The 15,721-nt window shown below is 42.6% G+C and overlaps 1 protein-coding gene across 23 annotated transcripts in view; it reads right to left on the bottom strand.

Moving 5' to 3' along the window:
• Positions 1-15,721, bottom strand: part of LOC138753237 (neurexin-3-like) — a 2,173,925-nt gene that overhangs the window by 883,901 nt on the left and 1,274,303 nt on the right. The window lies entirely within an intron of this gene.

The raw sequence follows: 15,721 nt of genomic DNA on the forward strand, positions 1-15,721 counted from the left end.
GTCATCTGGTTGGCGGGTGCCCAGATGGTGTATGAAGTGTTGTTCCTCCAATTTGCAAGTGATCTCATGTCTGGCAGTGCATGCGACCATGGACAGAATGGCAGCAAGGGAATGGGAAGGGGAATTGAAATGAATTACTACTGGGAGATTCATGCTATTGCAGCAGGCAAGGCTGAGATGCTCAATGAAGTGGTCTCCTAGTCTGCGACGCATTGGGTTTAAGGATTTCCAGACGATGTATTGTTTCTCAAGTTGATGTTTAGACTCACCCTGGCAATGGATGAGGCCAAGGACAGCCACATCAGTGTAGAAATGGTTAGAGGAATTAAAATGGGCAATTATTGCAGGCATTTTATGGGATATTTCTGAGTGACATCATGAGATCCTAAATAAATGAATGTTTTTTTTTCCCCTCTCAAAGGCTAATTTGAATGAAATCTGCAATCTCAACACAAAATTTCCATGCTGTCTCCTGGTTCTTTCAGATCATCTCATTCACTGACTCTTGCCAACTAAGCAATCAGTTCAGCATAAATTAAACATTCAGCCCAATGAAGAAAAGGGAGTAGTTAGTATTAACACTACAAATGGGAATAGTACTTTGATGTAGCAAGTTACAGTTCATGCAAAGTACAGTAAAATGTGACATTAGCAATTACTGGTGGGTTCCCTCTGCACGCATGTTCTCCAGCTAATCTGACTTCAAGACTTCTCACTTAATCAACTGTGCTCCATGTACAGGCACAATCCATAAGAACTCCTCAAATCTATCATAAACTAGCACAGGGAAGACTGGAAAGAAATCATACTTTAACCGGGACCTTAATCAGTTAGTCTACCGGCACCACCTACGGCTCCTAGAACGCTTCCACCAGCGTTGTCTCCGCTCCATCCTCAACATCCATTGGAGCGCTTACATCCCTAACGTCGAAGTACTCGAGATGGCAGAGGTCGACAGCATCGAGTCCACGCTGCTGAAGATCCAGCTGCGCTGGATGGGTCACGTCTCCAGAATGGAGGACCATCGCCTTCCCAAGATCGTGTTATATGGCGAGCTCTCCACTGGCCACCGTGACAGAGGTGCACCAAAGAAAAGGTACAAGGACTGCCTAAAGAAATCTCTTGGTGCCTGCCACATTGACCACCGCCAGTGAGCTGATAACGCCTCAAACCGTGCATCTTGGCACCTCACAGTTTGGCGGGCAGCAACGTCCTTTGAAGAAGACCGCAGAGCCCACCTCACTGACAAAAGGCAAAGGAGGAAAAACCCAACACCCAACCCCAACCAACCAAATTTCCCCTGCAATCGCTGCAATCGTGTCTGCCTGTCCCGCATCGGACTTGTCAGCCACAAACGAGCCTGCAGCTGACGTGGACTTTTTACCCCCTCCATAAATCTTCGTCCGCGAAGCCAAGCCAAAGAATCAGTTAGGACAGACAAAGGTGACAACTGATTTTAGAGGAAGAAGTTGCATTGCAAGTGCAGTTGACATGGATCTTGACACACATTCGTCTGTTCCAACCATCAACCACACATTTATATTAACCACAGTGTCATAGTTGTAGAACTATTCAGCGTTGCAACAGCCCCTTCAGCTCAAGTCGTCCCCACAAACCAAGATGCCTATCTGAGTAGCCTGTTCTTGGCCTCTAGTCCTTTCCTATCCATGTATCTGTTCAAATGTCCTTTAGAGGTCAAAATAGTTCAAAATTCAGATTTATTGTCAGAATACATCCATGACATCACATCCACACTTGAGATTCTTTCCTCTGCAGGCCAGACAGAATTTCTACTGATTGATAGTGCAAAGAATACTCAAGAAAAAGATACATATACAAAAGAGAGAAATGTAAACAAAGAAGGAAATGTAAACAAACTGACTGTGCATAACAAAAAGAAAACCATTCAGGAGTAAATAATGTGCAAAGTAAGAACTTCTTAAATTAATTTCAGATTGGTTTGTTGTTTGGGACTCTGATGTGGTGTGGATACTGAATGTTCGTTGCTGCTTTCCAACAGCAGCGCTCTAAGGAGATTTTCTCGATGGTGGGGAGAGTTTTGCCTGTGATGTACTGGGCTGTGTCCCATCACATTTTGCAGGGCTTTCTGCTCAGAGATATTTGTGCCCCCCCCCCCCCCCCGCCATGCCAGGCCGTGATGCAGTCAATTAGCACACTTTCCACTACCCACGGGAAACTTGCAAGTAAAATATAAGGCGTAACTTTGTGTGAACGCCAAACAACAAAAACACACGAGAACATTGATTAATTGAAAAAAATAACGGAGGGTATCTGAAATGGAAAGCAAAATTGCAGGAAAAATTAGTAGGTTACATTAGTCAGTGTTATACAGATAAAGGAACCCCTTAACACTCTATCATTTCACCCTATTACAGACATTCAAACTGTTCTACCTATTGACCTCCCCTATCTTTTCTGCTCTCCCGATGATATTTTTTCTCTTTCAGATACAATGTAGTGTCTTTGACCTGAAATGTTAACTGTTTCTCTTTGCAGAGGTTGCCTGACCTGCTAAGTTTTTTTGCATTTTCTGTTTTTATTACACTTTAAAAAGAAGTCTTTTTTACTACTTGGCTTCATTACAATGGGATTGTGGTATCAGAATAAAATGCCCAGAAATTCAATCAACTGTGATGTAAGGGCATATTCTCTGCTTCTAAAACTCATTCTATTGGAGTCAATGGAAGGTTCTTTGAGGAAGAGTGCATCTATCACATTTAGCTCTACCTACAGGGTATGAATTCCTCACATAGGAAATCTTTCCAATGATATGGAGGTTTGCTGAGATCACTCCTGGTGCGCTGAATAAAATGTTGATCTTCTTACCAAAGGAAGGATAGACTTTAATTCACAATACATCCAAAAATCCATTGATCCCTGCTTTGAACAAATTTTAATAACTGTAAATCCACAGTTCTCAAAGGCACAAAATACCATAAAAAATATTGTTCAGGTCTAAGTGCCCACTGCCGTCAGAATGTCGAGGATATACTTAGCTTCAAGGGAGTGCAAGGAAGCTTAGGAAGCTTCACTCAACCTAGACCTGGAATTGGTTAATTGCACTATGAAATGAGAGGAATGGGAGGGGATTGTGCACCTTTGATCAAGAGGTGAGTTACAGATGTTTTCAAATAAATGGATAGGAAGGATTTAGAAGGATATTGACCATTGGAAGCAAATGGAACAAGTCCGGAATGCCAACTTGGTCAGCATGACCAAGTTGGGCTGAAGGGCCTGTTCCCTGCCTATGGGTCCATTGCCTATTTTAAGAAAAATATGAGCCTTGGAGGGCATATACAAGACTTTGTTTCTCTCAAAAATGCACTCGTTTATCTGGATGACTTTTGGCATTGAATTGTTGCTGTTCAACTCCAATAATCTGGCATTCTGGCTGAATACAAGAGCACAAGCAGGAGAGGGCCTGTCAAGTCTGCCCCGTCCTTCAAAGACTGGGGCTGATCTGGCTGTGAACTCAGTTCAATTTACCTACCTGATCTGCGTAACCTTGAATTCCCCTACTACAGTCTCTTTGACTCTTAGTTTCCCTGCTGCGACTGGGATACTGGTGAACAGGCAGTTGCCTCAAATGTCAGCCCATTGTTCATCTTTCAGGTTTGAGCCTGGACTGCAAATGCCAAGGCAGTCTTCAGCCTCTTTTTCAATCTTTTTTATAATAAATACAGTACAATGAAGGGAACAAAATTGAAAATACATTATCACAAGTGTATATATATTAAGATAAAACTTCAAACAATATAAACTCGGTGCCCCCTCCACTGTAATGGGTGAAGACAGAAAAGACATCAAAAACATTTTCTGTATATATACATGTGTGTGTGTGTGTGTGTGTGTGTGTTAAAAAACCCCTGCCTAACCTACTTTATTAAAAAAAAAGAAAACTAACCCAAAAAAACCACACCTGAGCAGCTGATCCTAAGGGTTATATATATATTTTGTATCTTTTGATTCATACCATGAATCAGAAAACAAAGGGAAGACAATATCTCATCTGGAAGAGTGAGTACATCTAATCACATTAAAAACATTTACATCAAATGAAAATAAGACAGTAAAGGTCACCATGTATCTTCAAATTTCACCGATGAATCAAATACATGAAATCTAATTTTTTTCTGAACTTGAACAGGACCATTGAAACACTGTTGGAGGTCTAGAGTCCTTCCATTTGAAGAAGGTGGCTCTCAACCTCAAATTGCAATTTTATGGAGCCTCTAACATAGCAAACAGCCTAAGATGATTCACAGTAACATGTATGATTCCTAGCCACAAAGATATATCAGAATCCTAATCAGGTTAATTGACAGGAATAGGTGTCACAAAATTTGTTGTTTTGCAGCAGCAGGATTGCATTACAGAATGCAGAAATTGCTATTAATTGCATTTCCATAAATAAACTATTTAAAAATAAAAAAAATTGGTGCCCGTGGTTCATTGGCCATTCAAAAATCTGATGGCACAGAGGAGGAAGCTGTTTCTGTACTGTTGGGTATTCATCTTCAGGCTCCTGCACCTCTTTCCTGTTGGTGGTAATGAGTAAAGGACATGGGCTGGGTGGTGGGGTTCCTTGAGATACCACCTCTTATAGATGACCTTAATGGAGTGAAAACTGATGCCCATAATGGTGCTGGCCAAGGTTACAAACCTCAGTAGCCTTTTTCTGCCCAGTACATTGGCACCTCCACTCCATGCAACCAGCCAGCATGTTTTACTTGGTACACTGTCGAAATTTGCAAGAGTATTGGTGACATACCAAATCTCCTCAAGTTCTGAACAAAACTATCGAGGATGGCTAGACCTGGATGTTTTCCACAGGAAATGCTGGGGTTTTGATGGCAAACTCACCAATAGTTATATAATGTAAACAAGGGGTGTGGAAAAGGCCTGGATTAGAGAGCTGTTGAATAATATATTACTGGGGAAACAAAGCATAAGGGCAACTGATAGTGAAAAGCCACAGAGTGGAATATTATTATTTAAATCTATCTTACATTAGAAACTTGAATAAGAAATCAGTGGAGTGAGTTTGTCGAAGTGACATTGCCACTGTAAACTAGTCCGAATTTATTGTCCTTCCTGGTGTCAGGGATGACCTTGTTCTTCTCACATTGACATCACTTGTGTTGATCACAAAGAGATCAATGGCTTTAATCTTCTCCACATGTTATTCTCAGCTGGTTGGCTGTTCAGAAAGGCTGAGGAACAGTACAAAAGAAATAATTCATTCAGGAGCCTAGCATGGGGACAATGGGCTGTAAAACACATTCTGACGACGATGATTCAGTAGATAACTCTCTCGCCTACGACTGAGTAGATTGCAGATTCCACACCAGAAGTTTGAGCAGTGAGCTACAGTTGCCATCTTTCAGATGCATTGCTGTACCAAGGCCTCGTTGCTCCCAGATGACACCAAGGCTCGATTCTGAAGGAGAATAGAGACTTCTACCATATCCAACTATTCAGCTCTCCACCAGCATCAACAAGGCACCATCATATAAGAAGATCTCCCGAAAGGCCTCGGGTGGTGAAGGCTTCATGATCTTGCCAGAGGTTTGGATCTAGACCATGGGTTGTCGATGGATGGAACAGGGGATTGTGCGGCTGGAGGAGTGCTGGAGGCAAATCCACGGACCCTCAGTGACTCTGAAGGAACTCTCTTTTGCTTCTCTTACTGTAAGGGGTGCTGAGCAACATGAATGGTGACTCTTTGTCTGCCTGGCAGAAGGCAATTCCGTGTTGTACTCCATGTTCTGTACTACTACATGAAAATAAGGGAATCTTGAATCTATAAACCATTGTTCATCGGAGCTTGGCATCTGCAAATTGGTGGCCTTTACAATCATGGTTTTGTGCACATCATCGGCTGGAGAATGTTCTGATTTCCCTCTTCAAAGTTGTTCATGAAGCTTTCTCCTTTCCTTGTCTCCGCTGCATTGGACAGCCCATTTCATATAACGGTACACTGGGCAAATTAAGCCTCTCAGTATCTCCTCTAAGGCACCACTTTATTTGATTTTCACCCTGCTGCCCAAAAATAGCAACTTCTCCCCCTTCAACGAAATTGCAGGCTGCATGGCAAGGGTACTTTCCTATCACTTAGCTCACTGGCGTAGTTGAGGAACACTGAAACGTGGCCAACTCACGCTTACTAATTTTCAATCCAGATTTTAATAATAATATTTTTATGAAATGTCTTCTTGCATTCCTTGTACTGCATTGCTCGATGAATTTTTTAATGTATGTGCAATTGCCCAAAAGATAACAATATTTAAATTATGGACCATAACTCACAGTTTTACAGAGGTGAGGAAACAGAATAAGGTCATGACAAATAATGATTTATCCTCAGTCTGACTGCATGAAACTGAGACCAAGGAGAGCATATTTCCACTGCCACTGGCTATTTATTTGATTGGTTTGGATGGAATTGAATTGGAATTGGCTGCAGTTCAGAATGGACCAACTGATAGGTAATTTCCGCAATGGCTTATAGCAGCAGTCACAGCAGGAAAAAGAAGGGCTTGCATTTATCCAGTGTCTTATCACACCTTTCAATAACTTCCCCGAAGTTTTCACGTAGAATGAATTACACTGCACAGTGAGTGAGATGTGGGCCAACAAGGCAAAATGTTGTGGCCAACAACCATAGCACAAGATGAATGACTGATGTGGCCTCAGTTGAGGGTAGGGAAAGAAGGTTGAGCTATGATAAATGGGGGTGGAGGGAGGTGCTGGTTAATGCTGATCTGATATAAACTTGCCCAAAAAAACTACAGCATGTTCGGGATTTCTGTCTTCCTGATATTAATAAGTGACGGCTATCAGACGGTAGGACATTTTGTGAGAGCCAGAAACAATGATCCCCATAAAGAGAACATCAGCAGAAAATTAAAAAGTAAATATTCTTATTTCTACCTGCAGAAAACAGCTGTTCCCCCTCCACCATCAGACTCCTCAACCACAAACTCAATCAGGGACTCGTTTAAGGACTTTGCACATTAATTATCATTGAATATTTATTTTCTGAATTTCCCAGTTCAGTTTGTCTGCATTATTTCCTTGTTTAAATTTCTCTCTATTGTATACATAAATTTTCATGAGTATAGTTTTTTTTTGCTCTACCTATAAGTAGAAATTCTGCTTGGCCCACAGGAAAAAGAATCTCAGGGTTGTATGTGATGTACTCTGACAATAAATCTGAACTTTGAGCAACAAAACATTTAGAAAATATGTGCCCATGAAAATAACATTAAAAAATAAAATACTAATTTAATTTTATCATGTTAAAATACATTGAATTTAGAAATGGTTGTTTCATTACAGGAAGAATGTGGAAGTTATGGAGAAGGTGCAGAAGAGATTTATACCAGGATGCTGACTGGATTGTCGAGCGTTTCTTCTAAGGCAAGGTTAACAGACCTAGGGCTTTTCTCTCTGGAGTGAAGAAGGATGAGAGGTGAATTAATAGAAGTCAACAAGTTGATGGGAGGCGGTGAACAGCCAGCACCTTTTTCTCAGGGTGACAGTAGCAAACACTAGTAGACATCTGAACATGATGAAGGGAAGAAAGTTTAAGGGAGACTTCAGGGGTAAGATTTTCACAGAGAGTAGTGGGTGCCTGGAATGCATTGCCTGGGGTGGTGGTGGAGGACATTTAAAAGACTCATTGGCACATGGATGAAAGAAAAATAGAGGGTTACGTACGTGAGAGAGAGGTTTTGACTGTTGAGTAGATTTATTGAGGTCCGTACAACATCATGGGCCAAAAGGCCTGCATTGTGCTGCAACGTCCGATGTTCTAATATTCTGAGAGTAAGAAAATTGGATTGATTAAAAAACTGATTTTCAGTTTTAGAAAGTTGTTTGTCGTTCGTGAGCCATTACAAACACCTGATTGAATACGCTGCAGCTTTCCTAGTGATTTTTAGCATCAAAACTAGTGGATGGAAACTTGAAGTTCTCATCAAAGTATTTAAGGTGGACTGACCCCTCCCCAGAGATTGCTTCTAAATAGCAGGGAGTAGCCAGGTGCATGGCAGCTCCAGAAGTTGTTCTCAGATTTGCTCATGACACAAGCACTCATGCAATAAGAATAAACTTAGCGAGCAGGTTCCCCTGTAGCCATGGAACAGGAAGACTTTTAATTCATCTTTTATCTTCCTTCATTTACAGCAGTGGTTTAGACAATAGACAATAGACAATAGACAATAGGAGCTGGAGTAGGCCCTTCGGCCCGTCGAGCCAGCACCGCCATTTTACAGATCATGGCTGATCACTACCATCAGTACCCCTTTCCAGCCTTATCCCCATAACCCTTAACTCCTTTGCCCACTAGAGTCTTATCTAACTCTCTTTTGAACATAATCAGCGAATCCACCTCTACCACCCTCTGTGGCAGAGCATTCCACAGATTCACACTTCTCTGGGTAAAAAAATGCTTTCTCATCTCCGTCCTAAAGGGCCTACCCTGTATTCTTAAACTATGCCCTCTAGTCCTCGTCTCCCCCATCATTGGGAACAAGTAATCCGACTTCACCCTGTCTATCCCCCTGATGATTTTGTATACCTCAATCATGTCCCCCCTCATCCTTCTAAACTCCATCGGATACAAGTCCAGTTTTTCTAGCCTTTCAGCATATGTCAACCCCGCCATCCCTGGAACTAACCTTGTAAATCTGCGCTGCACACCCTCTATAGCTAGTATGTCCTTCCTCAAAATTGGATACAAGAACTGGACGCAATACTCCAGGTGGGGTCTCACCAGGGCCCTGTACATCTGCAGAAGGGCGTCTCTGTTCCTATACTCCAATTTTTCAAATGTTTTCTTTCCACTCACATACCACCTTAAAGCAATCTATACGCCATAGGCGCTCTGTGACACCCCTGGAGAAGTCAGTGGCTTGAACAAACTGAACAGCTTGTCAGATCTGACAAAGGGCATTTAAGGGACAACCACGAAAGACCAAACCTAGGCTAGATTGGACAAGATAGGAGATTTCTTCCCCCTGAAGGGCATAAATTTAGGGCATTAAGGTCATTTTTTTGTGCTCATTATTAACATTGCCGTCACTTAGTTAACTGCCTAGAATTGGGAATAATTGGTGAGATTGTGGGGAGACAAACATGTAGGATTAGTGTAGAACTGGCATTGGTGGGTTCTTGGTGGATGGCACCTAGAGCAAGAATGTTCAGGAATGACGCCGTGAAATACCTCCACAATAAGAGAGTAGGGAAAACTGGAACTCTCATCAGCAGATGGGGATGGGCGCTGAATTATTTGTTAATTTTAAACCCAAGATGAACATCATCTCTGGTTGAGGAAATAAAAACTGAGAGATGTTGAAAGAAATTGATTGACAGGTCAGGTGTGATTCCATTGAGTAGCAGAACAGACACAAAGGTGTAAATGGCCCCCTCTTTTGTCCGTGTTCCTGCAGTGAAGATATTCCTGCAATTCATTTGAATTCAGTGAAAGAAACAGCTCCTAGAAAGGATGAGAAAGAATTCAAGGGGCTTCAAAGTGGTGATGTAATCAGAACATAATGTAAGAAAAAAGAGGTATAGATTTGTATGTTCCTTTACATCTGCGGGTCATTTGGTACAATAATGGCTCATCCACTTTTTTACTACTGATCTCCTTAATTCTGGATTCACACACAATTCAACCTTAAATACAGCCAACATCCCCAAGTATCTGCTGCCTTTGTCCTTCTAGACCAGTCATTCTCAACCTTTTTTCAGCTATGCCCCCTTCTCCGACCCCCCCAGGTCTCTGATCAAAGTCCCCCCAGCCCCCTCCACCCGAGGATACTTTTCAAAGTTTATGAGCCCCCTTTGCTGTGAAGCAGTCAAGATTTGGTTCCTCTGTTCTTTTCTCCGACCGAATACATAAAAGAATATTCATGTTACGTGAGGTGAAAAGAAAACAAGGCTTTTTCTTAAATATGCTGTGGCCCACAGGGTGGCTGTGGGGCCCTTGTTGAGAATGGCTGTCTTAGACCATGGGTTCAGGAATTACTGAAGAGACCTTGGGAAGTTGCTGAGTTTATCCTTCTGGTAGCACAAAGGGCTACTCGAAGCAAGGAGGAATATCTATGACAGCAGATTGATTGACACAAATGTGCCCTCTGACTCCAAATCTGAGAAGTTTGGCTGACTGGCAGAAGGCAAAGAGTGGGAAGACTCTGTCTTCTTTGGGAGAGGGGTTGGGCCTTTTCTGGTTGTTGTGCAGTTCGATAGACTAGTTAAGAAGGACTATGGGGTGCTGGGCTTCATGAGTCAGGGGATTGAGTTCAAGGCTGGAGCTACTGCAACAGCAATGCTGCCTGTTGGTACAGACCTGGGGAGAGCAGGGAGCAGAGACATAGCACTCCACGGGTACTAACCGCCCAGTCCATCTGCCGTTAACTCTGAACAGACTTAGAATGGCCTATTAAAGGAACCAATGGTAGCTTTATTTAAAACCCCGTGGGGTCTGCGCCCAGAATGTTGGTGCCTAAGATTGGCAGCAGTCATGAGGGGATGCAGGTTCCAGGGAAGTGGAAGACTGGTGCAGGGCACCAAAAAACGGGGAGAACACCTGCTGTCTGAGACGGAGAAGCAAAGGAGAAGACTCACGGGACAGTGACCACCACCACGGACCAGTGAAAGCTCTGTGGCTCAAGCATCCACACAGGCAGTGGGCTGTTGGTGACTCAAGGCGAGGAACCCACGGAGGCTGTGAGCTGATAGAGACTGCAATCCAGGGGCTTGCAACCAGGCTGCGGGCTGCTGGAGACTGGCTTGAAACTGGCTGAAGGGGTACCAGGTATTGGAACTGGGATACGAGAGGGTGCCAAGGGAACTGAAGGGGTTTTAATCATAATCTGAAGCTTGGATTGTCGATGGTTTGGACTGGGCTCTGTGTGGCTCCGGAGGCTGCAGGAATGCTGGAGGCAAATCCACGGACACTCAGTGACTGGGGGGGGGGGGGGGGTGGGGGGTAGGAAGATACTCTTTTTTTGCTTCTCTGTCTCTGACTGTAAGAGGTGCTTCAGGCAATTTCTGCCGATGGCAAATCTGTCTGCCTTACAGCAGACAAAATCAATTTTGTGTAATATAACACTTTTTATTACATGACAATAAATTGAATCTTGAATCTTGAATTTTGAAAGAGTCGAGAGGTCATGTAGCAACTTTACAAATCTCTGGTGAGACTACACAGAGTATTGTGTTTAGTTTGGGTCATTTAATTATTGGAAGGATGTGGAAACTAAGGAGAGGCTGCATAGGAGATTTACCAGAATGAAAGGTTAGCAGAACTAAGGCTTTTCTCTTTGAAATGTAGAAAGATGAGGGGTAATTTCATAGACGTCTTCAAGATTCTGAGAGTCATATATAAGGTAGCAGGCAGCACCTTTTTCCCAAGGCGAGTGTAGCAAACACTAGAGGACATCTGTACAAAGCGAAAGGAGGAATGTTTTTTTTTTACACAGAGAGTTGTGGCTGACTGGAATGCATTGCCAGGGGTTGTAATGGAGGCTGGGAAATTAGGGGCATTTAAGTGACTTCTACACAGGCACATGAATTAAAATTGAGAGTTACAAGGTAAGAAAGATTTTTTTTAGTAGGAATATATAGGTCATCACAACATCATAGGCCGAAGGGCCGAATGGCCTGTCCTATCTCTAGTATTCTCTGTTAAAGGTGATGTTCCAGAGTGGTTGGTTTTAGGACCACTACATTTCAAGTTATGTTAATGACTTGAATGCCATAACTGGTGTCTTTATGGCGAAGTTTGTGGATGATATGTTGATAGGTGGAGGTGCAGGTAATGTTGACAAAGCAGAGTCTGCAGAGCGAATCATAGAACACTACAGTGCAGAAAACAGGCCATTCAGTCCTTCTAGTCTATGCCAAAATATCATTCTGCGAGTTCCATCGACCTGCACCCAGTCCATAACCTTCCAGATCTCTCCCATCCATGTATCTATCCAATTTATTCTTAAAACATAAGAGTACGCCTGCGTTTACCACGTTCCATATTCCCACCACTCTCTGAGTTAAGGTTCCCCCTAAACTTTTCCCCTTTCACCCTAAAGCCATGTCCTCTCGTATTTATATCTCCTAATCTAAATGGAAAGTGCCTACTCGCATTTACTCTATCTATACTCCTCACAATTTTGTAAACCACTATTAGATCTCACCTCATTCTTCTATGCTCCAAGGAATAAAGTTCTAACCTGTTTAATCTTTCCCCATAATTCAAGGGACTTGGACAAGTTGGGAGAATGGACAAAGTGGCAGGTGGAGTACAGTGTGGGGGAGTGTGTGGTCATGCACTTTGGGAGAAGGAATAATGAAGTGGACTATTTTCTAACTGCGGAGAGAATTCAGAAAGCAGAGGTCCAAAGGGATTTGGGAGTCCTCATGCAGGATTCCATGAAGGTTAACTTGCAGGATAAGTCAGTAGGAAGGAAGGCTGACTAAAATAACTAGAGTGTACCATTGAGGCTTTAGAGGGCATTGGATCGACCATATTTGGTGCATTGTGTGCAATTTTGGGCTCCATGTCTAGGGAGGAATGTGCTGGCATTGGAGAGGTCCAGAGGAGGTTCACGAAAATGAACTGGGGAGGAGTATTTGAAGGATCTCGGCTTATTCTCGCTGGAATTTAGGATGAGGGATGATCTCATTAAAAGCTTCCAATATTTGCAGACCTGGCTAGAGTGAATGTGGAGAAGATGTTTCCAGTAGTGAGAGAGACTCCAAACAGAGGGCACAGCTTCAGAATGAAAGTATATCACTTTAGAACAGAGATAAGGATAAATTTCAGCCTGAGGGTGGTGAATCTGCGGAATTAGTTGCCACAGACAGTTGTGGAGGCCAAGTCATTGAGTAGATAGGTCCTTGAACAGTATGGGTGTCAAAGGTTATGGGGAGAAAGTAAGGATAAAGGGGATGAGAGGAAAATTACAGCAGCAATGATTCAAATGATGGAACAGACTCGATGGGCCCAATAGCCTAATTCTGCCCATACATCTTATGGTCTGATGGACTTCAATTTTATTTGCAGTTTTTGGTGCTGTGCTCAGTGGAGTTCCCTTGATGTCACTCTCTCCTCAGCTCTAAAATGCATTACTCTGTCCACACTGGAACTAAAGGCATGCTCTGAGTATTTAACTGATGCTTGACATTGCATTTGACGAACTGAATTTCTTGAAGGCTGGTGCGTTGACTGAGAGGACCATCTGCTCAAGATTTCAATTGGATCATGGCTTTGTAATTTGTGTGAATGGGCAATGCTCCACTATCATCCAGCATGGGGATGTGAATCTTCTTGCATGCTACTTAATCATCTACCATTGTTCGCAACTGGACATGGCAAGAGTTTTGACCAAAACTATTGCTGATAGGCTTGTACATCAAGTGCAGCTTCCACTTCAGAACGCATGCTCTCCTGTGCGGTTCTTTCACGTGACTCACGAATGATTTTTAACAACTGGCGCTGGTTTTTTGACAATAAATCGGGAGTCGAATCAGAGTCAAAGAGGGAAACAGCTTGGAAACAGGCCCTTCAGCCCAATGAGTTTATGCCCACCATGAAGCATCCATTTTCCCTTATCCAACATTAAGCTTATTTTTTTTATTCTCATCAACTCCCTTCCCTCACCCACCCCCCACCCCCAATTCTATACCCATGAGCCCCCATCACCCGAATACACTCATGTGACCAATTAACCTACCAACTCCATACGTCTTTGGAACATGGGAGGAAACCAGTGGACCCAGAGGAAACCCACGCAGGTCACGAGGAGAACGTACAAACTCCTTACAGACAGCGCCGGATCGCTGCCACTGAAATAGCACTAAAAATCGTCCTGCCCGCTTAGATGATTTAAGATGGATGTGGAAATCCAGTGATAGTTGGTGACTTCAGGATCAATGGAAAAGAAGACAGATGGTTGACCTTTACAGAAATGCAGCAAATTGGTTCAATGCTCATTTATAATTATCCCTGTACATTCTATTCTCTGCTGTCATTGCAATCAATGTGGGCTCCAGCTGATGGACTCCCACCAGGTTCAAGGATATTTCTGTTTTCCTGAGCTGAGAGCTTCATCCCTAAATAAATACACTCAAGTTCACTATGATGCAGGGCTTTCAGATTCTGAACTAGTTACTTTACTTTTAAATAACCATGAATTCTAGATTTGCCCACTGGCGTTGCCTTCTTCATAGCATCTATACCTTATGGCCTCTCCCTGATGTCAAGAATCAGTTAAATGCTCAGAATATAACATCAGTTATATGTTTCAGAATCAGATCAGGTTTTGTCACAAACATGTGTTGTAAGATTTGTTGTTTTGTGGCAGAGGTATTCTGCAGTTAAAGTGCAAAAATGGCTAGAATTACAATTCCGAACGGATTTAATTAATTAAATAATTCGCGTCACAGACGAAAAAGTAAAGTTGTGCCCATAGGTTCATGGTTCATTCAGAAATCTGATACGGAGGGGAAGAAGCTGGTTTTATAACATTGAGTGTGTCTCTTCAGGCTCCTGCACCTCCTTCCTCATGGTACCAGTGAGAAAAGGGCTTGACCTGGGTGGTGAGGGTCCTTGATGATAGAAGTTGGTTTCTTGAGACTTTGCCTCTTAATAATGCCCATGATCGCATTGGCCGAGTTTACAACTCTAGCTCTTCCCTTTCCTGTGCATTAACACCTCTATACCAGAGAGTGATGCAACCAGTCAGAATGCTCCCCACGGTCCACCTCTAGAAATATGCAAGAGCTTTAGGTGACATACCAAATCTCCCCAAACTCCACATGAAATATAGCCGATGTGTGCCTTCTTCATTAACGCATTGACATGATAGGTCTTCAGAGATGTTGACAGCAGGAATTTGAAATTCCTTACCTTCTCCATGGCTGACCCCTCGATGAGAACTGCTTTGTGTTCTCCTGGTTTTCCCTTCCTGAAGTCCACAATCAATTCCGTAGTTTTGTCGTTTTGCCAACATTGAATGCAAAGCTGTTGGTGTGATGCCACTCAACGAGCTGATCTATCTCACTCCTATACGTTTCCTCATTGTTGTCTGTGATTCTGCCGACAACTGGAGAGTAATCAGCAGATTTATAAATGGAATTTGAATTGAGCCTCGCCACACAGTCATGGGTGAAAGGAGAGTAGAGCAGTGCGCTAAGTATTCATCCTTGAGGAGCACCTGATTGTCAGAGAGGAGGATTAACAATATGTTTCCACTTCTTCTCAACTCTAAACAGGTCCAGTCTGCCCAATCCTCATAAAACAGTCTCTTCATTCCAGGAGTCAAGCAAATGAACCTCCTTTAAAGTATTTCCAGTAGATATGTATCCTTGCTTAAATCAAGAGAGCAAAATTGGTCTCAGAAGTGAGGGAACTGCATGATATTCTTTGATCTTCATATTGAACAGGTGGTTGAAGACTGATGAAACCAATGTTATTGATAACATTGGAGTCTATGGGTGATATATTGAGGTATATCTTTTTCTATTTATGACAATCTATTTTAAAATACGTAACACACTCACTGAGGATTCCAATTTTTAATTTTTTCTTTCCTGAAGTTGTTTCCTGACTGAAAATGTCGCACTATAATTCTGACACAGTTCCTAATACCATTACATTACAGCAAGAACTGCAGAGATTATCTCGAAATGT

This window comes from Narcine bancroftii, chromosome 2 (assembly GCF_036971445.1).
Source record: "Narcine bancroftii isolate sNarBan1 chromosome 2, sNarBan1.hap1, whole genome shotgun sequence".
NCBI classification, from domain to species: Eukaryota; Metazoa; Chordata; class Chondrichthyes; order Torpediniformes; family Narcinidae; genus Narcine; species Narcine bancroftii.